At 45.3% G+C, this 21,389-nt stretch overlaps 26 non-coding genes across 26 annotated transcripts; all 26 read left to right on the forward strand.

Moving 5' to 3' along the window:
- Nucleotides 1-281: 281 nt before the first annotated feature.
- Nucleotides 282-397, forward strand: Trnal-caa. The gene is made up of 2 exons: nucleotides 282-319; nucleotides 352-397. It is a non-coding gene; the product is annotated as a tRNA-Leu (tRNA).
- Nucleotides 398-1,099: 702 nt separating this feature from the next.
- Nucleotides 1,100-1,215, forward strand: Trnal-caa. Its single transcript has 2 exons — nucleotides 1,100-1,137; nucleotides 1,170-1,215. It is a non-coding gene; the product is annotated as a tRNA-Leu (tRNA).
- Nucleotides 1,216-1,917: 702 nt separating this feature from the next.
- On the forward strand, nucleotides 1,918-2,033 carry Trnal-caa. Its single transcript has 2 exons — nucleotides 1,918-1,955; nucleotides 1,988-2,033. It is a non-coding gene; the product is annotated as a tRNA-Leu (tRNA).
- A 702-nt stretch (nucleotides 2,034-2,735) lies between these two features.
- On the forward strand, nucleotides 2,736-2,851 carry Trnal-caa. Its single transcript has 2 exons — nucleotides 2,736-2,773; nucleotides 2,806-2,851. It is a non-coding gene; the product is annotated as a tRNA-Leu (tRNA).
- Nucleotides 2,852-3,553: 702 nt separating this feature from the next.
- On the forward strand, nucleotides 3,554-3,669 carry Trnal-caa. Its single transcript has 2 exons — nucleotides 3,554-3,591; nucleotides 3,624-3,669. It is a non-coding gene; the product is annotated as a tRNA-Leu (tRNA).
- Nucleotides 3,670-4,371: 702 nt separating this feature from the next.
- Nucleotides 4,372-4,487, forward strand: Trnal-caa. Its single transcript has 2 exons — nucleotides 4,372-4,409; nucleotides 4,442-4,487. It is a non-coding gene; the product is annotated as a tRNA-Leu (tRNA).
- Nucleotides 4,488-5,189: 702 nt separating this feature from the next.
- On the forward strand, nucleotides 5,190-5,305 carry Trnal-caa. The gene is made up of 2 exons: nucleotides 5,190-5,227; nucleotides 5,260-5,305. It is a non-coding gene; the product is annotated as a tRNA-Leu (tRNA).
- Nucleotides 5,306-6,007: 702 nt separating this feature from the next.
- Trnal-caa lies at nucleotides 6,008-6,123 on the forward strand. Its single transcript has 2 exons — nucleotides 6,008-6,045; nucleotides 6,078-6,123. It is a non-coding gene; the product is annotated as a tRNA-Leu (tRNA).
- A 702-nt stretch (nucleotides 6,124-6,825) lies between these two features.
- On the forward strand, nucleotides 6,826-6,941 carry Trnal-caa. Its single transcript has 2 exons — nucleotides 6,826-6,863; nucleotides 6,896-6,941. It is a non-coding gene; the product is annotated as a tRNA-Leu (tRNA).
- Nucleotides 6,942-7,643: 702 nt separating this feature from the next.
- Trnal-caa lies at nucleotides 7,644-7,759 on the forward strand. The gene is made up of 2 exons: nucleotides 7,644-7,681; nucleotides 7,714-7,759. It is a non-coding gene; the product is annotated as a tRNA-Leu (tRNA).
- A 702-nt stretch (nucleotides 7,760-8,461) lies between these two features.
- Nucleotides 8,462-8,577, forward strand: Trnal-caa. Its single transcript has 2 exons — nucleotides 8,462-8,499; nucleotides 8,532-8,577. It is a non-coding gene; the product is annotated as a tRNA-Leu (tRNA).
- A 702-nt stretch (nucleotides 8,578-9,279) lies between these two features.
- Trnal-caa lies at nucleotides 9,280-9,395 on the forward strand. The gene is made up of 2 exons: nucleotides 9,280-9,317; nucleotides 9,350-9,395. It is a non-coding gene; the product is annotated as a tRNA-Leu (tRNA).
- Nucleotides 9,396-10,097: 702 nt separating this feature from the next.
- Trnal-caa lies at nucleotides 10,098-10,213 on the forward strand. Its single transcript has 2 exons — nucleotides 10,098-10,135; nucleotides 10,168-10,213. It is a non-coding gene; the product is annotated as a tRNA-Leu (tRNA).
- Nucleotides 10,214-10,915: 702 nt separating this feature from the next.
- Trnal-caa lies at nucleotides 10,916-11,031 on the forward strand. Its single transcript has 2 exons — nucleotides 10,916-10,953; nucleotides 10,986-11,031. It is a non-coding gene; the product is annotated as a tRNA-Leu (tRNA).
- A 702-nt stretch (nucleotides 11,032-11,733) lies between these two features.
- On the forward strand, nucleotides 11,734-11,849 carry Trnal-caa. The gene is made up of 2 exons: nucleotides 11,734-11,771; nucleotides 11,804-11,849. It is a non-coding gene; the product is annotated as a tRNA-Leu (tRNA).
- A 702-nt stretch (nucleotides 11,850-12,551) lies between these two features.
- On the forward strand, nucleotides 12,552-12,667 carry Trnal-caa. Its single transcript has 2 exons — nucleotides 12,552-12,589; nucleotides 12,622-12,667. It is a non-coding gene; the product is annotated as a tRNA-Leu (tRNA).
- Nucleotides 12,668-13,369: 702 nt separating this feature from the next.
- Nucleotides 13,370-13,485, forward strand: Trnal-caa. The gene is made up of 2 exons: nucleotides 13,370-13,407; nucleotides 13,440-13,485. It is a non-coding gene; the product is annotated as a tRNA-Leu (tRNA).
- Nucleotides 13,486-14,187: 702 nt separating this feature from the next.
- Nucleotides 14,188-14,303, forward strand: Trnal-caa. Its single transcript has 2 exons — nucleotides 14,188-14,225; nucleotides 14,258-14,303. It is a non-coding gene; the product is annotated as a tRNA-Leu (tRNA).
- A 702-nt stretch (nucleotides 14,304-15,005) lies between these two features.
- On the forward strand, nucleotides 15,006-15,121 carry Trnal-caa. The gene is made up of 2 exons: nucleotides 15,006-15,043; nucleotides 15,076-15,121. It is a non-coding gene; the product is annotated as a tRNA-Leu (tRNA).
- A 702-nt stretch (nucleotides 15,122-15,823) lies between these two features.
- Trnal-caa lies at nucleotides 15,824-15,939 on the forward strand. The gene is made up of 2 exons: nucleotides 15,824-15,861; nucleotides 15,894-15,939. It is a non-coding gene; the product is annotated as a tRNA-Leu (tRNA).
- A 702-nt stretch (nucleotides 15,940-16,641) lies between these two features.
- On the forward strand, nucleotides 16,642-16,757 carry Trnal-caa. Its single transcript has 2 exons — nucleotides 16,642-16,679; nucleotides 16,712-16,757. It is a non-coding gene; the product is annotated as a tRNA-Leu (tRNA).
- Nucleotides 16,758-17,459: 702 nt separating this feature from the next.
- On the forward strand, nucleotides 17,460-17,575 carry Trnal-caa. The gene is made up of 2 exons: nucleotides 17,460-17,497; nucleotides 17,530-17,575. It is a non-coding gene; the product is annotated as a tRNA-Leu (tRNA).
- Nucleotides 17,576-18,277: 702 nt separating this feature from the next.
- On the forward strand, nucleotides 18,278-18,393 carry Trnal-caa. The gene is made up of 2 exons: nucleotides 18,278-18,315; nucleotides 18,348-18,393. It is a non-coding gene; the product is annotated as a tRNA-Leu (tRNA).
- A 702-nt stretch (nucleotides 18,394-19,095) lies between these two features.
- Nucleotides 19,096-19,211, forward strand: Trnal-caa. Its single transcript has 2 exons — nucleotides 19,096-19,133; nucleotides 19,166-19,211. It is a non-coding gene; the product is annotated as a tRNA-Leu (tRNA).
- A 702-nt stretch (nucleotides 19,212-19,913) lies between these two features.
- Trnal-caa lies at nucleotides 19,914-20,029 on the forward strand. The gene is made up of 2 exons: nucleotides 19,914-19,951; nucleotides 19,984-20,029. It is a non-coding gene; the product is annotated as a tRNA-Leu (tRNA).
- Nucleotides 20,030-20,731: 702 nt separating this feature from the next.
- Trnal-caa lies at nucleotides 20,732-20,847 on the forward strand. Its single transcript has 2 exons — nucleotides 20,732-20,769; nucleotides 20,802-20,847. It is a non-coding gene; the product is annotated as a tRNA-Leu (tRNA).
- Nucleotides 20,848-21,389: the final 542 nt, after the last annotated feature.

The raw sequence follows: 21,389 nt of genomic DNA on the forward strand, positions 1-21,389 counted from the left end.
AAAACTTGAGATATTATTCGACAGATAGACCTCTGCATTCTGTCTAATCTCTGATGTCTGTAACAGACGACTTAGTTTCGAACAAAATGTATTGAGTGCCGTGATTATACGGATTTGAGAAAATCTTTTGGTGGTACATTCTGCGCTATATTTGTGCGGCTGCACCTGGCGAACGTGTAACGGGTGCAGAACTCATGCCGGTGTACTGTGGCAACGTGGATGCGACAATTACATCAACTGTAAGTTCTCTAATAGAACAAACGAGGATCATCAAATCAAGTGTCAGGATGGCCGAGCGGTCTAAGGCGCCAGACTCAAGGAAAAACCTTGGCTGCAGTAGCAGCTAGAGCCTTCTGGTCCTCGAATGAGGGCGTGGGTTCGAATCCCACTCCTGACACAGATTTTGTCGCTTCTCTGGAGCACCCTGTGTATCATTGAGATCCTTTGTAAAGTGCAACAGCACGATTCTGGCCGTGTTCTCCTAAGTGAAACCAAAAATTTGTATCAAACACAAGCGCACCTACGGCAACCAAACTGTTTCTTCGGTAGTGTGAGCTACAAACAGAGAGTGTTGGTTGTAAATACGACGTTCCCTCGTGAGGTTACTTCCGCGCCACAGCCGCAAACACGTCAAAAGGGACACTTGTGGTATGAAAACGACTCTTGTCTGGAGATGCAGAGTGCTAACGACAGTGTGAGGAAACAGTGCAGGCTGACCAGTACATCCTCTGTACAATAACAGTCGCTGATGAATTACAGAGAGCTCGAAATAAATTCATATACTCAAAATATTACTTTATGGAGATTACAACGTGACCAAAACTTGAGATATTATTCGACAGATAGACCTCTGCATTCTGTCTAATCTCTGATGTCTGTAACAGACGACTTAGTTTCGAACAAAATGTATTGAGTGCCGTGATTATACGGATTTGAGAAAATCTTTTGGTGGTACATTCTGCGCTATATTTGTGCGGCTGCACCTGGCGAACGTGTAACGGGTGCAGAACTCATGCCGGTGTACTGTGGCAACGTGGATGCGACAATTACATCAACTGTAAGTTCTCTAATAGAACAAACGAGGATCATCAAATCAAGTGTCAGGATGGCCGAGCGGTCTAAGGCGCCAGACTCAAGGAAAAACCTTGGCTGCAGTAGCAGCTAGAGCCTTCTGGTCCTCGAATGAGGGCGTGGGTTCGAATCCCACTCCTGACACAGATTTTGTCGCTTCTCTGGAGCACCCTGTGTATCATTGAGATCCTTTGTAAAGTGCAACAGCACGATTCTGGCCGTGTTCTCCTAAGTGAAACCAAAAATTTGTATCAAACACAAGCGCACCTACGGCAACCAAACTGTTTCTTCGGTAGTGTGAGCTACAAACAGAGAGTGTTGGTTGTAAATACGACGTTCCCTCGTGAGGTTACTTCCGCGCCACAGCCGCAAACACGTCAAAAGGGACACTTGTGGTATGAAAACGACTCTTGTCTGGAGATGCAGAGTGCTAACGACAGTGTGAGGAAACAGTGCAGGCTGACCAGTACATCCTCTGTACAATAACAGTCGCTGATGAATTACAGAGAGCTCGAAATAAATTCATATACTCAAAATATTACTTTATGGAGATTACAACGTGACCAAAACTTGAGATATTATTCGACAGATAGACCTCTGCATTCTGTCTAATCTCTGATGTCTGTAACAGACGACTTAGTTTCGAACAAAATGTATTGAGTGCCGTGATTATACGGATTTGAGAAAATCTTTTGGTGGTACATTCTGCGCTATATTTGTGCGGCTGCACCTGGCGAACGTGTAACGGGTGCAGAACTCATGCCGGTGTACTGTGGCAACGTGGATGCGACAATTACATCAACTGTAAGTTCTCTAATAGAACAAACGAGGATCATCAAATCAAGTGTCAGGATGGCCGAGCGGTCTAAGGCGCCAGACTCAAGGAAAAACCTTGGCTGCAGTAGCAGCTAGAGCCTTCTGGTCCTCGAATGAGGGCGTGGGTTCGAATCCCACTCCTGACACAGATTTTGTCGCTTCTCTGGAGCACCCTGTGTATCATTGAGATCCTTTGTAAAGTGCAACAGCACGATTCTGGCCGTGTTCTCCTAAGTGAAACCAAAAATTTGTATCAAACACAAGCGCACCTACGGCAACCAAACTGTTTCTTCGGTAGTGTGAGCTACAAACAGAGAGTGTTGGTTGTAAATACGACGTTCCCTCGTGAGGTTACTTCCGCGCCACAGCCGCAAACACGTCAAAAGGGACACTTGTGGTATGAAAACGACTCTTGTCTGGAGATGCAGAGTGCTAACGACAGTGTGAGGAAACAGTGCAGGCTGACCAGTACATCCTCTGTACAATAACAGTCGCTGATGAATTACAGAGAGCTCGAAATAAATTCATATACTCAAAATATTACTTTATGGAGATTACAACGTGACCAAAACTTGAGATATTATTCGACAGATAGACCTCTGCATTCTGTCTAATCTCTGATGTCTGTAACAGACGACTTAGTTTCGAACAAAATGTATTGAGTGCCGTGATTATACGGATTTGAGAAAATCTTTTGGTGGTACATTCTGCGCTATATTTGTGCGGCTGCACCTGGCGAACGTGTAACGGGTGCAGAACTCATGCCGGTGTACTGTGGCAACGTGGATGCGACAATTACATCAACTGTAAGTTCTCTAATAGAACAAACGAGGATCATCAAATCAAGTGTCAGGATGGCCGAGCGGTCTAAGGCGCCAGACTCAAGGAAAAACCTTGGCTGCAGTAGCAGCTAGAGCCTTCTGGTCCTCGAATGAGGGCGTGGGTTCGAATCCCACTCCTGACACAGATTTTGTCGCTTCTCTGGAGCACCCTGTGTATCATTGAGATCCTTTGTAAAGTGCAACAGCACGATTCTGGCCGTGTTCTCCTAAGTGAAACCAAAAATTTGTATCAAACACAAGCGCACCTACGGCAACCAAACTGTTTCTTCGGTAGTGTGAGCTACAAACAGAGAGTGTTGGTTGTAAATACGACGTTCCCTCGTGAGGTTACTTCCGCGCCACAGCCGCAAACACGTCAAAAGGGACACTTGTGGTATGAAAACGACTCTTGTCTGGAGATGCAGAGTGCTAACGACAGTGTGAGGAAACAGTGCAGGCTGACCAGTACATCCTCTGTACAGTAACAGTCGCTGATGAATTACAGAGAGCTCGAAATAAATTCATATACTCAAAATATTACTTTATGGAGATTACAACGTGACCAAAACTTGAGATATTATTCGACAGATAGACCTCTGCATTCTGTCTAATCTCTGATGTCTGTAACAGACGACTTAGTTTCGAACAAAATGTATTGAGTGCCGTGATTATACGGATTTGAGAAAATCTTTTGGTGGTACATTCTGCGCTATATTTGTGCGGCTGCACCTGGCGAACGTGTAACGGGTGCAGAACTCATGCCGGTGTACTGTGGCAACGTGGATGCGACAATTACATCAACTGTAAGTTCTCTAATAGAACAAACGAGGATCATCAAATCAAGTGTCAGGATGGCCGAGCGGTCTAAGGCGCCAGACTCAAGGAAAAACCTTGGCTGCAGTAGCAGCTAGAGCCTTCTGGTCCTCGAATGAGGGCGTGGGTTCGAATCCCACTCCTGACACAGATTTTGTCGCTTCTCTGGAGCACCCTGTGTATCATTGAGATCCTTTGTAAAGTGCAACAGCACGATTCTGGCCGTGTTCTCCTAAGTGAAACCAAAAATTTGTATCAAACACAAGCGCACCTACGGCAACCAAACTGTTTCTTCGGTAGTGTGAGCTACAAACAGAGAGTGTTGGTTGTAAATACGACGTTCCCTCGTGAGGTTACTTCCGCGCCACAGCCGCAAACACGTCAAAAGGGACACTTGTGGTATGAAAACGACTCTTGTCTGGAGATGCAGAGTGCTAACGACAGTGTGAGGAAACAGTGCAGGCTGACCAGTACATCCTCTGTACAATAACAGTCGCTGATGAATTACAGAGAGCTCGAAATAAATTCATATACTCAAAATATTACTTTATGGAGATTACAACGTGACCAAAACTTGAGATATTATTCGACAGATAGACCTCTGCATTCTGTCTAATCTCTGATGTCTGTAACAGACGACTTAGTTTCGAACAAAATGTATTGAGTGCCGTGATTATACGGATTTGAGAAAATCTTTTGGTGGTACATTCTGCGCTATATTTGTGCGGCTGCACCTGGCGAACGTGTAACGGGTGCAGAACTCATGCCGGTGTACTGTGGCAACGTGGATGCGACAATTACATCAACTGTAAGTTCTCTAATAGAACAAACGAGGATCATCAAATCAAGTGTCAGGATGGCCGAGCGGTCTAAGGCGCCAGACTCAAGGAAAAACCTTGGCTGCAGTAGCAGCTAGAGCCTTCTGGTCCTCGAATGAGGGCGTGGGTTCGAATCCCACTCCTGACACAGATTTTGTCGCTTCTCTGGAGCACCCTGTGTATCATTGAGATCCTTTGTAAAGTGCAACAGCACGATTCTGGCCGTGTTCTCCTAAGTGAAACCAAAAATTTGTATCAAACACAAGCGCACCTACGGCAACCAAACTGTTTCTTCGGTAGTGTGAGCTACAAACAGAGAGTGTTGGTTGTAAATACGACGTTCCCTCGTGAGGTTACTTCCGCGCCACAGCCGCAAACACGTCAAAAGGGACACTTGTGGTATGAAAACGACTCTTGTCTGGAGATGCAGAGTGCTAACGACAGTGTGAGGAAACAGTGCAGGCTGACCAGTACATCCTCTGTACAATAACAGTCGCTGATGAATTACAGAGAGCTCGAAATAAATTCATATACTCAAAATATTACTTTATGGAGATTACAACGTGACCAAAACTTGAGATATTATTCGACAGATAGACCTCTGCATTCTGTCTAATCTCTGATGTCTGTAACAGACGACTTAGTTTCGAACAAAATGTATTGAGTGCCGTGATTATACGGATTTGAGAAAATCTTTTGGTGGTACATTCTGCGCTATATTTGTGCGGCTGCACCTGGCGAACGTGTAACGGGTGCAGAACTCATGCCGGTGTACTGTGGCAACGTGGATGCGACAATTACATCAACTGTAAGTTCTCTAATAGAACAAACGAGGATCATCAAATCAAGTGTCAGGATGGCCGAGCGGTCTAAGGCGCCAGACTCAAGGAAAAACCTTGGCTGCAGTAGCAGCTAGAGCCTTCTGGTCCTCGAATGAGGGCGTGGGTTCGAATCCCACTCCTGACACAGATTTTGTCGCTTCTCTGGAGCACCCTGTGTATCATTGAGATCCTTTGTAAAGTGCAACAGCACGATTCTGGCCGTGTTCTCCTAAGTGAAACCAAAAATTTGTATCAAACACAAGCGCACCTACGGCAACCAAACTGTTTCTTCGGTAGTGTGAGCTACAAACAGAGAGTGTTGGTTGTAAATACGACGTTCCCTCGTGAGGTTACTTCCGCGCCACAGCCGCAAACACGTCAAAAGGGACACTTGTGGTATGAAAACGACTCTTGTCTGGAGATGCAGAGTGCTAACGACAGTGTGAGGAAACAGTGCAGGCTGACCAGTACATCCTCTGTACAATAACAGTCGCTGATGAATTACAGAGAGCTCGAAATAAATTCATATACTCAAAATATTACTTTATGGAGATTACAACGTGACCAAAACTTGAGATATTATTCGACAGATAGACCTCTGCATTCTGTCTAATCTCTGATGTCTGTAACAGACGACTTAGTTTCGAACAAAATGTATTGAGTGCCGTGATTATACGGATTTGAGAAAATCTTTTGGTGGTACATTCTGCGCTATATTTGTGCGGCTGCACCTGGCGAACGTGTAACGGGTGCAGAACTCATGCCGGTGTACTGTGGCAACGTGGATGCGACAATTACATCAACTGTAAGTTCTCTAATAGAACAAACGAGGATCATCAAATCAAGTGTCAGGATGGCCGAGCGGTCTAAGGCGCCAGACTCAAGGAAAAACCTTGGCTGCAGTAGCAGCTAGAGCCTTCTGGTCCTCGAATGAGGGCGTGGGTTCGAATCCCACTCCTGACACAGATTTTGTCGCTTCTCTGGAGCACCCTGTGTATCATTGAGATCCTTTGTAAAGTGCAACAGCACGATTCTGGCCGTGTTCTCCTAAGTGAAACCAAAAATTTGTATCAAACACAAGCGCACCTACGGCAACCAAACTGTTTCTTCGGTAGTGTGAGCTACAAACAGAGAGTGTTGGTTGTAAATACGACGTTCCCTCGTGAGGTTACTTCCGCGCCACAGCCGCAAACACGTCAAAAGGGACACTTGTGGTATGAAAACGACTCTTGTCTGGAGATGCAGAGTGCTAACGACAGTGTGAGGAAACAGTGCAGGCTGACCAGTACATCCTCTGTACAATAACAGTCGCTGATGAATTACAGAGAGCTCGAAATAAATTCATATACTCAAAATATTACTTTATGGAGATTACAACGTGACCAAAACTTGAGATATTATTCGACAGATAGACCTCTGCATTCTGTCTAATCTCTGATGTCTGTAACAGACGACTTAGTTTCGAACAAAATGTATTGAGTGCCGTGATTATACGGATTTGAGAAAATCTTTTGGTGGTACATTCTGCGCTATATTTGTGCGGCTGCACCTGGCGAACGTGTAACGGGTGCAGAACTCATGCCGGTGTACTGTGGCAACGTGGATGCGACAATTACATCAACTGTAAGTTCTCTAATAGAACAAACGAGGATCATCAAATCAAGTGTCAGGATGGCCGAGCGGTCTAAGGCGCCAGACTCAAGGAAAAACCTTGGCTGCAGTAGCAGCTAGAGCCTTCTGGTCCTCGAATGAGGGCGTGGGTTCGAATCCCACTCCTGACACAGATTTTGTCGCTTCTCTGGAGCACCCTGTGTATCATTGAGATCCTTTGTAAAGTGCAACAGCACGATTCTGGCCGTGTTCTCCTAAGTGAAACCAAAAATTTGTATCAAACACAAGCGCACCTACGGCAACCAAACTGTTTCTTCGGTAGTGTGAGCTACAAACAGAGAGTGTTGGTTGTAAATACGACGTTCCCTCGTGAGGTTACTTCCGCGCCACAGCCGCAAACACGTCAAAAGGGACACTTGTGGTATGAAAACGACTCTTGTCTGGAGATGCAGAGTGCTAACGACAGTGTGAGGAAACAGTGCAGGCTGACCAGTACATCCTCTGTACAATAACAGTCGCTGATGAATTACAGAGAGCTCGAAATAAATTCATATACTCAAAATATTACTTTATGGAGATTACAACGTGACCAAAACTTGAGATATTATTCGACAGATAGACCTCTGCATTCTGTCTAATCTCTGATGTCTGTAACAGACGACTTAGTTTCGAACAAAATGTATTGAGTGCCGTGATTATACGGATTTGAGAAAATCTTTTGGTGGTACATTCTGCGCTATATTTGTGCGGCTGCACCTGGCGAACGTGTAACGGGTGCAGAACTCATGCCGGTGTACTGTGGCAACGTGGATGCGACAATTACATCAACTGTAAGTTCTCTAATAGAACAAACGAGGATCATCAAATCAAGTGTCAGGATGGCCGAGCGGTCTAAGGCGCCAGACTCAAGGAAAAACCTTGGCTGCAGTAGCAGCTAGAGCCTTCTGGTCCTCGAATGAGGGCGTGGGTTCGAATCCCACTCCTGACACAGATTTTGTCGCTTCTCTGGAGCACCCTGTGTATCATTGAGATCCTTTGTAAAGTGCAACAGCACGATTCTGGCCGTGTTCTCCTAAGTGAAACCAAAAATTTGTATCAAACACAAGCGCACCTACGGCAACCAAACTGTTTCTTCGGTAGTGTGAGCTACAAACAGAGAGTGTTGGTTGTAAATACGACGTTCCCTCGTGAGGTTACTTCCGCGCCACAGCCGCAAACACGTCAAAAGGGACACTTGTGGTATGAAAACGACTCTTGTCTGGAGATGCAGAGTGCTAACGACAGTGTGAGGAAACAGTGCAGGCTGACCAGTACATCCTCTGTACAATAACAGTCGCTGATGAATTACAGAGAGCTCGAAATAAATTCATATACTCAAAATATTACTTTATGGAGATTACAACGTGACCAAAACTTGAGATATTATTCGACAGATAGACCTCTGCATTCTGTCTAATCTCTGATGTCTGTAACAGACGACTTAGTTTCGAACAAAATGTATTGAGTGCCGTGATTATACGGATTTGAGAAAATCTTTTGGTGGTACATTCTGCGCTATATTTGTGCGGCTGCACCTGGCGAACGTGTAACGGGTGCAGAACTCATGCCGGTGTACTGTGGCAACGTGGATGCGACAATTACATCAACTGTAAGTTCTCTAATAGAACAAACGAGGATCATCAAATCAAGTGTCAGGATGGCCGAGCGGTCTAAGGCGCCAGACTCAAGGAAAAACCTTGGCTGCAGTAGCAGCTAGAGCCTTCTGGTCCTCGAATGAGGGCGTGGGTTCGAATCCCACTCCTGACACAGATTTTGTCGCTTCTCTGGAGCACCCTGTGTATCATTGAGATCCTTTGTAAAGTGCAACAGCACGATTCTGGCCGTGTTCTCCTAAGTGAAACCAAAAATTTGTATCAAACACAAGCGCACCTACGGCAACCAAACTGTTTCTTCGGTAGTGTGAGCTACAAACAGAGAGTGTTGGTTGTAAATACGACGTTCCCTCGTGAGGTTACTTCCGCGCCACAGCCGCAAACACGTCAAAAGGGACACTTGTGGTATGAAAACGACTCTTGTCTGGAGATGCAGAGTGCTAACGACAGTGTGAGGAAACAGTGCAGGCTGACCAGTACATCCTCTGTACAATAACAGTCGCTGATGAATTACAGAGAGCTCGAAATAAATTCATATACTCAAAATATTACTTTATGGAGATTACAACGTGACCAAAACTTGAGATATTATTCGACAGATAGACCTCTGCATTCTGTCTAATCTCTGATGTCTGTAACAGACGACTTAGTTTCGAACAAAATGTATTGAGTGCCGTGATTATACGGATTTGAGAAAATCTTTTGGTGGTACATTCTGCGCTATATTTGTGCGGCTGCACCTGGCGAACGTGTAACGGGTGCAGAACTCATGCCGGTGTACTGTGGCAACGTGGATGCGACAATTACATCAACTGTAAGTTCTCTAATAGAACAAACGAGGATCATCAAATCAAGTGTCAGGATGGCCGAGCGGTCTAAGGCGCCAGACTCAAGGAAAAACCTTGGCTGCAGTAGCAGCTAGAGCCTTCTGGTCCTCGAATGAGGGCGTGGGTTCGAATCCCACTCCTGACACAGATTTTGTCGCTTCTCTGGAGCACCCTGTGTATCATTGAGATCCTTTGTAAAGTGCAACAGCACGATTCTGGCCGTGTTCTCCTAAGTGAAACCAAAAATTTGTATCAAACACAAGCGCACCTACGGCAACCAAACTGTTTCTTCGGTAGTGTGAGCTACAAACAGAGAGTGTTGGTTGTAAATACGACGTTCCCTCGTGAGGTTACTTCCGCGCCACAGCCGCAAACACGTCAAAAGGGACACTTGTGGTATGAAAACGACTCTTGTCTGGAGATGCAGAGTGCTAACGACAGTGTGAGGAAACAGTGCAGGCTGACCAGTACATCCTCTGTACAATAACAGTCGCTGATGAATTACAGAGAGCTCGAAATAAATTCATATACTCAAAATATTACTTTTTGGAGATTACAACGTGACCAAAACTTGAGATATTATTCGACAGATAGACCTCTGCATTCTGTCTAATCTCTGATGTCTGTAACAGACGACTTAGTTTCGAACAAAATGTATTGAGTGCCGTGATTATACGGATTTGAGAAAATCTTTTGGTGGTACATTCTGCGCTATATTTGTGCGGCTGCACCTGGCGAACGTGTAACGGGTGCAGAACTCATGCCGGTGTACTGTGGCAACGTGGATGCGACAATTACATCAACTGTAAGTTCTCTAATAGAACAAACGAGGATCATCAAATCAAGTGTCAGGATGGCCGAGCGGTCTAAGGCGCCAGACTCAAGGAAAAACCTTGGCTGCAGTAGCAGCTAGAGCCTTCTGGTCCTCGAATGAGGGCGTGGGTTCGAATCCCACTCCTGACACAGATTTTGTCGCTTCTCTGGAGCACCCTGTGTATCATTGAGATCCTTTGTAAAGTGCAACAGCACGATTCTGGCCGTGTTCTCCTAAGTGAAACCAAAAATTTGTATCAAACACAAGCGCACCTACGGCAACCAAACTGTTTCTTCGGTAGTGTGAGCTACAAACAGAGAGTGTTGGTTGTAAATACGACGTTCCCTCGTGAGGTTACTTCCGCGCCACAGCCGCAAACACGTCAAAAGGGACACTTGTGGTATGAAAACGACTCTTGTCTGGAGATGCAGAGTGCTAACGACAGTGTGAGGAAACAGTGCAGGCTGACCAGTACATCCTCTGTACAATAACAGTCGCTGATGAATTACAGAGAGCTCGAAATAAATTCATATACTCAAAATATTACTTTATGGAGATTACAACGTGACCAAAACTTGAGATATTATTCGACAGATAGACCTCTGCATTCTGTCTAATCTCTGATGTCTGTAACAGACGACTTAGTTTCGAACAAAATGTATTGAGTGCCGTGATTATACGGATTTGAGAAAATCTTTTGGTGGTACATTCTGCGCTATATTTGTGCGGCTGCACCTGGCGAACGTGTAACGGGTGCAGAACTCATGCCGGTGTACTGTGGCAACGTGGATGCGACAATTACATCAACTGTAAGTTCTCTAATAGAACAAACGAGGATCATCAAATCAAGTGTCAGGATGGCCGAGCGGTCTAAGGCGCCAGACTCAAGGAAAAACCTTGGCTGCAGTAGCAGCTAGAGCCTTCTGGTCCTCGAATGAGGGCGTGGGTTCGAATCCCACTCCTGACACAGATTTTGTCGCTTCTCTGGAGCACCCTGTGTATCATTGAGATCCTTTGTAAAGTGCAACAGCACGATTCTGGCCGTGTTCTCCTAAGTGAAACCAAAAATTTGTATCAAACACAAGCGCACCTACGGCAACCAAACTGTTTCTTCGGTAGTGTGAGCTACAAACAGAGAGTGTTGGTTGTAAATACGACGTTCCCTCGTGAGGTTACTTCCGCGCCACAGCCGCAAACACGTCAAAAGGGACACTTGTGGTATGAAAACGACTCTTGTCTGGAGATGCAGAGTGCTAACGACAGTGTGAGGAAACAGTGCAGGCTGACCAGTACATCCTCTGTACAATAACAGTCGCTGATGAATTACAGAGAGCTCGAAATAAATTCATATACTCAAAATATTACTTTATGGAGATTACAACGTGACCAAAACTTGAGATATTATTCGACAGATAGACCTCTGCATTCTGTCTAATCTCTGATGTCTGTAACAGACGACTTAGTTTCGAACAAAATGTATTGAGTGCCGTGATTATACGGATTTGAGAAAATCTTTTGGTGGTACATTCTGCGCTATATTTGTGCGGCTGCACCTGGCGAACGTGTAACGGGTGCAGAACTCATGCCGGTGTACTGTGGCAACGTGGATGCGACAATTACATCAACTGTAAGTTCTCTAATAGAACAAACGAGGATCATCAAATCAAGTGTCAGGATGGCCGAGCGGTCTAAGGCGCCAGACTCAAGGAAAAACCTTGGCTGCAGTAGCAGCTAGAGCCTTCTGGTCCTCGAATGAGGGCGTGGGTTCGAATCCCACTCCTGACACAGATTTTGTCGCTTCTCTGGAGCACCCTGTGTATCATTGAGATCCTTTGTAAAGTGCAACAGCACGATTCTGGCCGTGTTCTCCTAAGTGAAACCAAAAATTTGTATCAAACACAAGCGCACCTACGGCAACCAAACTGTTTCTTCGGTAGTGTGAGCTACAAACAGAGAGTGTTGGTTGTAAATACGACGTTCCCTCGTGAGGTTACTTCCGCGCCACAGCCGCAAACACGTCAAAAGGGACACTTGTGGTATGAAAACGACTCTTGTCTGGAGATGCAGAGTGCTAACGACAGTGTGAGGAAACAGTGCAGGCTGACCAGTACATCCTCTGTACAATAACAGTCGCTGATGAATTACAGAGAGCTCGAAATAAATTCATATACTCAAAATATTACTTTATGGAGATTACAACGTGACCAAAACTTGAGATATTATTCGACAGATAGACCTCTGCATTCTGTCTAATCTCTGATGTCTGTAACAGACGACTTAGTTTCGAACAAAATGTATTGAGTGCCGTGATTATACGGATTTGAGAAAATCTTTTGGTGGTACATTCTGCGCTATATTTGTGCGGCTGCACCTGGCGAACGTGTAACGGGTGCAGAACTCATGCCGGTGTACTGTGGCAACGTGGATGCGACAATTACATCAACTGTAAGTTCTCTAATAGAACAAACGAGGATCATCAAATCAAGTGTGAGGATGGCCGAGCGGTCTAAGGCGCCAGACTCAAGGAAAAACCTTGGCTGCAGTAGCAGCTAGAGCCTTCTGGTCCTCGAATGAGGGCGTGGGTTCGAATCCCACTCCTGACACAGATTTTGTCGCTTCTCTGGAGCACCCTGTGTATCATTGAGATCCTTTGTAAAGTGCAACAGCACGATTCTGGCCGTGTTCTCCTAAGTGAAACCAAAAATTTGTATCAAACACAAGCGCACCTACGGCAACCAAACTGTTTCTTCGGTAGTGTGAGCTACAAACAGAGAGTGTTGGTTGTAAATACGACGTTCCCTCGTGAGGTTACTTCCGCGCCACAGCCGCAAACACGTCAAAAGGGACACTTGTGGTATGAAAACGACTCTTGTCTGGAGATGCAGAGTGCTAACGACAGTGTGAGGAAACAGTGCAGGCTGACCAGTACATCCTCTGTACAATAACAGTCGCTGATGAATTACAGAGAGCTCGAAATAAATTCATATACTCAAAATATTACTTTATGGAGATTACAACGTGACCAAAACTTGAGATATTATTCGACAGATAGACCTCTGCATTCTGTCTAATCTCTGATGTCTGTAACAGACGACTTAGTTTCGAACAAAATGTATTGAGTGCCGTGATTATACGGATTTGAGAAAATCTTTTGGTGGTACATTCTGCGCTATATTTGTGCGGCTGCACCTGGCGAACGTGTAACGGGTGCAGAACTCATGCCGGTGTACTGTGGCAACGTGGATGCGACAATTACATCAACTGTAAGTTCTCTAATAGAACAAACGAGGATCATCAAATCAAGTGTCAGGATGGCCGAGCGGTCTAAGGCGCCAGACTCAAGGAAAAACCTTGGCTGCGGTAGCAGCTAGAGCCTTCTGGTCCTCGAATGAGGGCGTGGGTTCGAATCCCACTCCTGACACAGATTTTGTCGCTTCTCTGGAGCACCCTGTGTATCATTGAGATCCTTTGTAAAGTGCAACAGCACGATTCTGGCCGTGTTCTCCTAAGTGAAACCAAAAATTTGTATCAAACACAAGCGCACCTACGGCAACCAAACTGTTTCTTCGGTAGTGTGAGCTACAAACAGAGAGTGTTGGTTGTAAATACGACGTTCCCTCGTGAGGTTACTTCCGCGCCACAGCCGCAAACACGTCAAAAGGGACACTTGTGGTATGAAAACGACTCTTGTCTGGAGATGCAGAGTGCTAACGACAGTGTGAGGAAACAGTGCAGGCTGACCAGTACATCCTCTGTACAATAACAGTCGCTGATGAATTACAGAGAGCTCGAAATAAATTCATATACTCAAAATATTACTTTATGGAGATTACAACGTGACCAAAACTTGAGATATTATTCGACAGATAGACCTCTGCATTCTGTCTAATCTCTGATGTCTGTAACAGACGACTTAGTTTCGAACAAAATGTATTGAGTGCCGTGATTATACGGATTTGAGAAAATCTTTTGGTGGTACATTCTGCGCTATATTTGTGCGGCTGCACCTGGCGAACGTGTAACGGGTGCAGAACTCATGCCGGTGTACTGTGGCAACGTGGATGCGACAATTACATCAACTGTAAGTTCTCTAATAGAACAAACGAGGATCATCAAATCAAGTGTCAGGATGGCCGAGCGGTCTAAGGCGCCAGACTCAAGGAAAAACCTTGGCTGCAGTAGCAGCTAGAGCCTTCTGGTCCTCGAATGAGGGCGTGGGTTCGAATCCCACTCCTGACACAGATTTTGTCGCTTCTCTGGAGCACCCTGTGTATCATTGAGATCCTTTGTAAAGTGCAACAGCACGATTCTGGCCGTGTTCTCCTAAGTGAAACCAAAAATTTGTATCAAACACAAGCGCACCTACGGCAACCAAACTGTTTCTTCGGTAGTGTGAGCTACAAACAGAGAGTGTTGGTTGTAAATACGACGTTCCCTCGTGAGGTTACTTCCGCGCCACAGCCGCAAACACGTCAAAAGGGACACTTGTGGTATGAAAACGACTCTTGTCTGGAGATGCAGAGTGCTAACGACAGTGTGAGGAAACAGTGCAGGCTGACCAGTACATCCTCTGTACAATAACAGTCGCTGATGAATTACAGAGAGCTCGAAATAAATTCATATACTCAAAATATTACTTTATGGAGATTACAACGTGACCAAAACTTGAGATATTATTCGACAGATAGACCTCTGCATTCTGTCTAATCTCTGATGTCTGTAACAGACGACTTAGTTTCGAACAAAATGTATTGAGTGCCGTGATTATACGGATTTGAGAAAATCTTTTGGTGGTACATTCTGCGCTATATTTGTGCGGCTGCACCTGGCGAACGTGTAACGGGTGCAGAACTCATGCCGGTGTACTGTGGCAACGTGGATGCGACAATTACATCAACTGTAAGTTCTCTAATAGAACAAACGAGGATCATCAAATCAAGTGTGAGGATGGCCGAGCGGTCTAAGGCGCCAGACTCAAGGAAAAACCTTGGCTGCAGTAGCAGCTAGAGCCTTCTGGTCCTCGAATGAGGGCGTGGGTTCGAATCCCACTCCTGACACAGATTTTGTCGCTTCTCTGGAGCACCCTGTGTATCATTGAGATCCTTTGTAAAGTGCAACAGCACGATTCTGGCCGTGTTCTCCTAAGTGAAACCAAAAATTTGTATCAAACACAAGCGCACCTACGGCAACCAAACTGTTTCTTCGGTAGTGTGAGCTACAAACAGAGAGTGTTGGTTGTAAATACGACGTTCCCTCGTGAGGTTACTTCCGCGCCACAGCCGCAAACACGTCAAAAGGGACACTTGTGGTATGAAAACGACTCTTGTCTGGAGATGCAGAGTGCTAACGACAGTGTGAGGAAACAGTGCAGGCTGACCAGTACATCCTCTGTACAATAACAGTCGCTGATGAATTACAGAGAGCTCGAAATAAATTCATATACTCAAAATATTACTTTATGGAGATTACAACGTGACCAAAACTTGAGATATTATTCGACAGATAGACCTCTGCATTCTGTCTAATCTCTGATGTCTGTAACAGACGACTTAGTTTCGAACAAAATGTATTGAGTGCCGTGATTATACGGATTTGAGAAAATCTTTTGGTGGTACATTCTGCGCTATATTTGTGCGGCTGCACCTGGCGAACGTGTAACGGGTGCAGAACTCATGCCGGTGTACTGTGGCAACGTGGATGCGACAATTACATCAACTGTAAGTTCTCTAATAGAACAAACGAGGATCATCAAATCAAGTGTCAGGATGGCCGAGCGGTCTAAGGCGCCAGACTCAAGGAAAAACCTTGGCTGCAGTAGCAGCTAGAGCCTTCTGGTCCTCGAATGAGGGCGTGGGTTCGAATCCCACTCCTGACACAGATTTTGTCGCTTCTCTGGAGCACCCTGTGTATCATTGAGATCCTTTGTAAAGTGCAACAGCACGATTCTGGCCGTGTTCTCCTAAGTGAAACCAAAAATTTGTATCAAACACAAGCGCACCTACGGCAACCAAACTGTTTCTTCGGTAGTGTGAGCTACAAACAGAGAGTGTTGGTTGTAAATACGACGTTCCCTCGTGAGGTTACTTCCGCGCCACAGCCGCAAACACGTCAAAAGGGACACTTGTGGTATGAAAACGACTCTTGTCTGGAGATGCAGAGTGCTAACGACAGTGTGAGGAAACAGTGCAGGCTGACCAGTACATCCTCTGTACAATAACAGTCGCTGATGAATTACAGAGAGCTCGAAATAAATTCATATACTCAAAATATTACTTTATGGAGATTACAACGTGACCAAAACTTGAGATATTATTCGACAGATAGACCTCTGCATTCTGTCTAATCTCTGATGTCTGTAACAGACGACTTAGTTTCGAACAAAATGTATTGAGTGCCGTGATTATACGGATTTGAGAAAATCTTTTGGTGGTACATTCTGCGCTATATTTGTGCGGCTGCACCTGGCGAACGTGTAACGGGTGCAGAACTCATGCCGGTGTACTGTGGCAACGTGGATGCGACAATTACATCAACTGTAAGTTCTCTAATAGAACAAACGAGGATCATCAAATCAAGTGTCAGGATGGCCGAGCGGTCTAAGGCGCCAGACTCAAGGAAAAACCTTGGCTGCAGTAGCAGCTAGAGCCTTCTGGTCCTCGAATGAGGGCGTGGGTTCGAATCCCACTCCTGACACAGATTTTGTCGCTTCTCTGGAGCACCCTGTGTATCATTGAGATCCTTTGTAAAGTGCAACAGCACGATTCTGGCCGTGTTCTCCTAAGTGAAACCAAAAATTTGTATCAAACACAAGCGCACCTACGGCAACCAAACTGTTTCTTCGGTAGTGTGAGCTACAAACAGAGAGTGTTGGTTGTAAATACGACGTTCCCTCGTGAGGTTACTTCCGCGCCACAGCCGCAAACACGTCAAAAGGGACGCTTGTGGTATGAAAACGACTCTTGTCTGGAGATGCAGAGTGCTAACGACAGTGTGAGGAAACAGTGCAGGCTGACCAGTACATCCTCTGTACAATAACAGTCGCTGATGAATTACAGAGAGCTCGAAATAAATTCATATACTCAAAATATTACTTTATGGAGATTACAACGTGACCAAAACTTGAGATATTATTCGACAGATAGACCTCTGCATTCTGTCTAATCTCTGATGTCTGTAACAGACGACTTAGTTTCGAACAAAATGTATTGAGTGCCGTGATTATACGGATTTGAGAAAATCTTTTGGTGGTACATTCTGCGCTATATTTGTGCGGCTGCACCTGGCGAACGTGTAACGGGTGCAGAACTCATGCCGGTGTACTGTGGCAACGTGGATGCGACAATTACATCAACTGTAAGTTCTCTAATAGAACAAACGAGGATCATCAAATCAAGTGTCAGGATGGCCGAGCGGTCTAAGGCGCCAGACTCAAGGAAAAACCTTGGCTGCAGTAGCAGCTAGAGCCTTCTGGTCCTCGAATGAGGGCGTGGGTTCGAATCCCACTCCTGACACAGATTTTGTCGCTTCTCTGGAGCACCCTGTGTATCATTGAGATCCTTTGTAAAGTGCAACAGCACGATTCTGGCCGTGTTCTCCTAAGTGAAACCAAAAATTTGTATCAAACACAAGCGCACCTACGGCAACCAAACTGTTTCTTCGGTAGTGTGAGCTACAAACAGAGAGTGTTGGTTGTAAATACGACGTTCCCTCGTGAGGTTACTTCCGCGCCACAGCCGCAAACACGTCAAAAGGGACACTTGTGGTATGAAAACGACTCTTGTCTGGAGATGCAGAGTGCTAACGACAGTGTGAGGAAACAGTGCAGGCTGACCAGTACATCCTCTGTACAATAACAGTCGCTGATGAATTACAGAGAGCTCGAAATAAATTCATATACTCAAAATATTACTTTATGGAGATTACAACGTGACCAAAACTTGAGATATTATTCGACAGATAGACCTCTGCATTCTGTCTAATCTCTGATGTCTGTAACAGACGACTTAGTTTCGAACAAAATGTATTGAGTGCCGTGATTATACGGATTTGAGAAACTCTTTTGGTGGTACATTCTGCGCTATATTTGTGCGGCTGCACCTGGCGAACGTGTAACGGGTGCAGAACTCATGCCGGTGTACTGTGGCAACGTGGATGCGACAATTACATCAACTGTAAGTTCTCTAATAGAACAAACGAGGATCATCAAATCAAGTGTCAGGATGGCCGAGCGGTCTAAGGCGCCAGACTCAAGGAAAAACCTTGGCTGCAGTAGCAGCTAGAGCCTTCTGGTCCTCGAATGAGGGCGTGGGTTCGAATCCCACTCCTGACACAGATTTTGTCGCTTCTCTGGAGCACCCTGTGTATCATTGAGATCCTTTGTAAAGTGCAACAGCACGATTCTGGCCGTGTTCTCCTAAGTGAAACCAAAAATTTGTATCAAACACAAGCGCACCTACGGCAACCAAACTGTTTCTTCGGTAGTGTGAGCTACAAACAGAGAGTGTTGGTTGTAAATACGACGTTCCCTCGTGAGGTTACTTCCGCGCCACAGCCGCAAACACGTCAAAAGGGACACTTGTGGTATGAAAACGACTCTTGTCTGGAGATGCAGAGTGCTAACGACAGTGTGAGGAAACAGTGCAGGCTGACCAGTACATCCTCTGTACAATAACAGTCGCTGATGAATTACAGAGAGCTCGAAATAAATTCATATACTCAAAATATTACTTTATGGAGATTACAACGTGACCAAAACTTGAGATATTATTCGACAGATAGACCTCTGCATTCTGTCTAATCTCTGATGTCTGTAACAGACGACTTAGTTTCGAACAAAATGTATTGAGTGCCGTGATTATACGGATTTGAGAAACTCTTTTGGTGGTACATTCTGCGCTATATTTGTGCGGCTGCACCTGGCGAACGTGTAACGGGTGCAGAACTCATGCCGGTGTACTGTGGCAACGTGGATGCGACAATTACATCAACTGTAAGTTCTCTAATAGAACAAACGAGGATCATCAAATCAAGTGTCAGGATGGCCGAGCGGTCTAAGGCGCCAGACTCAAGGAAAAACCTTGGCTGCAGTAGCAGCTAGAGCCTTCTGGTCCTCGAATGAGGGCGTGGGTTCGAATCCCACTCCTGACACAGATTTTGTCGCTTCTCTGGAGCACCCTGTGTATCATTGAGATCCTTTGTAAAGTGCAACAGCACGATTCTGGCCGTGTTCTCCTAAGTGAAACCAAAAATTTGTATCAAACACAAGCGCACCTACGGCAACCAAACTGTTTCTTCGGTAGTGTGAGCTACAAACAGAGAGTGTTGGTTGTAAATACGACGTTCCCTCGTGAGGTTACTTCCGCGCCACAGCCGCAAACACGTCAAAAGGGACACTTGTGGTATGAAAACGACTCTTGTCTGGAGATGCAGAGTGCTAACGACAGTGTGAGGAAACAGTGCAGGCTGACCAGCACATCCTCTGTACAATAACAGTCGCTGATGAATTACAGAGAGCTCGAAATAAATTCATATACTCAAAATATTACTTTATGGAGATTACAACGTGACCAAAACTTGAGATATTATTCAACAGATAGACCTCTGCATTCTGTCTAATCTCTGATGTCTGTAACAGACGACTTAGTTTCGAACAAAATGTATTGAGTGCCGTGATTATACGGATTTGAGAAAATCTTTTGGTGGTACATTCTGCGCTATATTTGTGCGGCTGCACCTGGCGAACGTGTAACGGGTGCAGAACTCATGCCGGTGTACTGTGGCAACGTGGATGCGACAATTACATCAACTGTAAGTTCTCTAATAGAACAAACGAGGATCATCAAATCAAGTGTCAGGATGGCCGAGCGGTCTAAGGCGCCAGACTCAAGGAAAAACCTTGGCTGCAGTAGCAGCTAGAGCCTTCTGGTCCTCGAATGAGGGCGTGGGTTCGAATCCCACTCCTGACACAGATTTTGTCGCTTCTCTGGAGCACCCTGTGTATCATTGAGATCCTTTGTAAAGTGCAACAGCACGATTCTGGCCGTGTTCTCCTAAGTGAAACCAAAAATTTGTATCAAACACAAGCGCACCTACGGCAACCAAACTGTTTCTTCGGTAGTGTGAGCTACAAACAGAGAGTGTTGGTTGTAAATACGACGTTCCCTCGTGAGGTTACTTCCGCGCCACAGCCGCAAACACGTCAAAAGGGACACTTGTGGTATGAAAACGACTCTTGTCTGGAGATGCAGAGTGCTAACGACAGTGTGAGGAAACAGTGCAGGCTGACCAGTACATCCTCTGTACAATAACAGTCGCTGATGAATTACAGAGAGCTCGAAATAAATTCATATACTCAAAATACTACTTTATGGAGATTACAACGTGACCAAAACTTGAGATATTATTCGACAGATAGACCTCTGCATTCTGTCTAATCTCTGATGTCTGTAACAGACGACTTAGTTTCGAACAAAATGTATTGAGTGCCGTGATTATACGGATTTGAGAAAATCTTTTGGTGGTACATTCTGCGCTATATTTGTGCGGCTGCACCTGGCGAACGTGTAACGGGTGCAGAACTCATGCCGGTGTACTGTGGCAACGTGGATGCGACAATTACATCAACTGTAAGTTCTCTAATAGAACAAACGAGGATCATCAAATCAAGTGTCAGGATGGCCGAGCGGTCTAAGGCGCCAGACTCAAGGAAAAACCTTGGCTGCAGTAGCAGCTAGAGCCTTCTGGTCCTCGAATGAGGGCGTGGGTTCGAATCCCACTCCTGACACAGATTTTGTCGCTTCTCTGGAGCACCCTGTGTATCATTGAGATCCTTTGTAAAGTGCAACAGCACGATTCTGGCCGTGTTCTCCTAAGTGAAACCAAAAATTTGTATCAAACACAAGCGCACCTACGGCAACCAAACTGTTTCTTCGGTAGTGTGAGCTACAAACAGAGAGTGTTGGTTGTAAATACGACGTTCCCTCGTGAGGTTACTTCCGCGCCACAGCCGCAAACACGTCAAAAGGGACGCTTGTGGTATGAAAACGACTCTTGTCTGGAGATGCAGAGTGCTAACGACAGTGTGAGGAAACAGTGCAGGCTGACCAGTACATCCTCTGTACAATAACAGTCGCTGATGAATTACAGAGAGCTCGAAATAAATTCATATACTCAAAATATTACTTTATGGAGATTACAACGTGACCAAAACTTGAGATATTATTCGACAGATAGACCTCTGCATTCTGTCTAATCTCTGATGTCTGTAACAGACGACTTAGTTTCGAACAAAATGTATTGAGTGCCGTGATTATACGGATTTGAGAA

The sequence above is a fragment of the Schistocerca piceifrons genome, unplaced genomic scaffold, assembly GCF_021461385.2.
Source record: "Schistocerca piceifrons isolate TAMUIC-IGC-003096 unplaced genomic scaffold, iqSchPice1.1 HiC_scaffold_1764, whole genome shotgun sequence".
Taxonomy (NCBI): Eukaryota; Metazoa; Arthropoda; class Insecta; order Orthoptera; family Acrididae; genus Schistocerca; species Schistocerca piceifrons.